The sequence below is a fragment of the Mesitornis unicolor genome, unplaced genomic scaffold, assembly GCF_000695765.1.
Source record: "Mesitornis unicolor isolate BGI_N332 unplaced genomic scaffold, ASM69576v1 scaffold33515, whole genome shotgun sequence".
NCBI lineage: Eukaryota > Metazoa > Chordata > Aves > Mesitornithiformes > Mesitornithidae > Mesitornis > Mesitornis unicolor.
The window spans coordinates 31303-34624 of NW_010188079.1; positions in this window are offsets into that span (position 1 = coordinate 31303).

Consider the following 3322-nt stretch of genomic DNA (forward strand, 5'->3'; position numbering starts at 1 on the left):
CTCAGTGTAATCCAAGATTACAGCCTTTCTCATTCATAAATGAGTGAAATGCTGTTGCAACCTCATGGGCTGGTTTCATTAGTTTGTCCTGGGGCATTGTAGGTGTGCTGTGCTGTAAAGCTGTGGGGAGAGCAAGCCAAAGTTGCTGCAGAAGGTCCTTTTCTCTTCCCAAGCTCCAGCACCCTTTCTTGTGTTCAGGTTTAGCCTGTCACAAAGCTGCTTGGCTGGAATACAGATCTGTCTGACAGCTGTGCCCATCAGCAGACAACTTCATTAAACCTCATTAAGATGTCATTTCTCTGCCTTATTTCCCACCTCTTGGCTCTAATTAAAACCGTCTCTCTCTGCATCCCAGGCGGTCCTAATTTTCTCTGGGTACCTTCTGTAAGTTTTCTCCCTTTACGACCTCAGCAAGGAAAATCCAGCATCTTAAATGCTGTTTATCCAGCCCATTCTGAAAATTCAACTCTAGACTTTTTCCTGAAGCATTCCCAGAGCATCCTGCAGAGATCATCACGTCCTACCAGGGCTGCAGAGACATGTGCTGAGGCTTTGTTTGCTCTCTCAAACTGTCTTTAAGGACTTGGCTAATGCATCCTTTCCCCATGGACACAGATATTTTCATTGCTGAACCAGGTGCGTCTGTACTGGATTTGGAGGGTGATGTGTTCAGATTGCTGTGCTGCAGTGGTGAGGTGTTTGATCAATGGAGAGACCCTGGTTGGCTGAAGAGCAAGTGGTGTTAGGTGTATTGAGCTCCTTGGCCTTTGCCAGGCAGTTTCCAATTCTTGCAGCCCCTGGTTTGAGCCCTGGATTTGTATTTGAGTGTGTAATGGTGTTGGAAATGTTTGCTGAGAAAGAAGAGGAGTGCTTGGAAATGGCTCTGTTTGTAAGAGGTGGATGTGCTGCAGAGGTGTAAGGAAGTACAAAACCTTTAAGGATTCCAAATATTTTTTTTTTTGCAAGACTTATTTGTATTTCATCCCTTGATATTTGTGGCCCATCGACAAAATTACATCAATTTCCTAAAGATGACTGAGACTGCAAGAGGGGTAGGAGATGTGTCTGTGCAGGGAGGTACAGCAGGAGATGGAGGCATGGGTTTTTAATCCCTGCATCTCAGGCAGCCCTTCACTGCAAGGGGATGCTGTGCAAATCCATGAATCCTCTCTGCTCCCACTCAGCCAGAGCTGCCCCGTCCCCGCCTCAGCAGCTCTGCTCTGTAGACGCCTGCAAACCCTGTGCCAGTGCATTTTCAGCCCACCAGGCCCTGCTTCCTTCCCTGCCTTCTGTTCCCCTTTTCATTACACCCCCTTGTACAGTAAAGCCTCCCGTCACGCTGCCATTACTATTATTATTGCAGATTTACTGCACTTGCAGAGTGAAGTGATTGTGGTGACAAGGCCCAGCATTTTTCCCTCCTTCCCCCCGCGACAGCTTGAAATCAAGCCCTTCATTTGCATTTACATGATCTTGCTGTGCAGCTTATGAGATCGGGAGATTTATTTGCTACTTAGCTTGATGTTTGATTACACTCTAAGAAGGCAGTGAGCTACAAAGTGCAGGGATACATCAGAACTGAGCTACTGAAAGCCTCTGGGGGACCGTAACTCAACATCAGGTTTAGGTAGATGAGAAAGGGAATGTTCAGTGTTTTGAGAAAGGCAAATTTGATCAGATTTTGTTTTTTTAAAGGTGCAGGGAAAAAGTTTCCCTCAAAAAAAATGGTTGGGAAAACAAGAATGTTGTTAGAAAAACACACCTGAAAATCTGGATTTGTTAGCACAGAAGAAATCCTAGCAGGGGCTGGTGGCTTGCATGCTGCTAACTGATTGTAACTTCTACTCCCAAGAAGATTATTAATAATAAGTTGGTGGTTATCTTCAAAGCTTTTAATAAACACTAAAAGTCAAAGTCAAAGGAAATTTTGGTTGATAAATGACCATGAAATCTGGCCCTGATTTATTAAGATTGAAAACATGCTACTGAGCACTAATCCTGCTGCACTAGTGGGGAAACTGAGGCAGAGAACCACTGTGCCCATGCAGGATAGCAAATAGAATGGAGCTTGGGTTGGGGAGAGAAAGTGGACCATTTTGGTACTGTGTTCAGAGCGGGACACCAAATTATTATGGTGTCACACAGTGGTATGAAAGTCTTCCAGAGAAAAGGGTGGTGCTCGGGCAAAACGCTGCCCTCTGAGTCAGGAAGAGGATCTCACCGTGAGTTTAACTCCTTTCATTACAAATACTCCAGATAGGGACGCCTACATGTGAAGTCTGTGTGAACCTGTGCTCTTGACTGACTGGTACTGGGAGCCATATTAGCTAAAAACCTTTGAGTGTCAGGTCTAAATCTGAGGGATTTTTTTCCCCTCTAGAAGCTATGTTTTGCTTTATGCCAGCACCAGAGGACTGCAAGGATGGGTTAGACACCAGTGGTGCAACTGGGCTGCAGGCAGCACTTCCAGCCCAGGGTTCTGCCTGCCCAGCCCCAGGCACCAGTTTGTCCCTTCCCATCTTCTCAACTCACGGTGGGGATGTAACGCCAGCAACCGAGGCCATGCGTGTAGATCCTCAACACAGAAACCCATCTCTAAGGAAAGCCACCCTCTCTCTGGTACAGTAGCTTCGTGTGTGAACTGTTTGTACTTAGCTTTTAGTCTTGAAAATTGCCATGAGATATGCTATTACAATTAATCATTAAAGACTTAAGAAAGAGTATACCCCATTACATAAAAGACTCCAATGATGATCTTTATCTAACTTGTAAAATGGGCTGACTTGATGCGACTGAATAATTTTCCTCTCATCTGCACAAAATCACGAATGCAAGTCATACTTCGAGCCTGAAGTGAACACTGCTAGACCAGCCTATAATTACCAAAACAGAAAAAAAGAACAGCGTTTTCTAATGAATGACAAGCCACTAGGTAGAAATCTAATTTGGTCTAATTAAGCAGCCTTTGTGAGGATTTGTCTTTAGATGAAAAGAGGGAGCCAAAGAGATCTAAATGCAAATGAACTCTTATCATTTTGGTTTTAAAGGGCCAGACAGATATGAAAGAATTTGCGTACACAATACTTTAATTTGTCTTCATGGGCATATTCAGCTTCTAGTTTTTCCTTGAAAAATTGTTTGCCCCAAAATTCTGGGACTCTGAATACTGGTCATTCTTTATTGAGTTAGAAGATAATGGACTCTTAGAAGGCCGATTTCAGCAGTAGGGTATTGCAACTGTTAAAATTGTCTTTCTCTGTGACAGGGCTGCTTCTTTTCGCTGTTTGAAAATGATTTTGGGGGAAAAAAAAAAGGTCTTTGC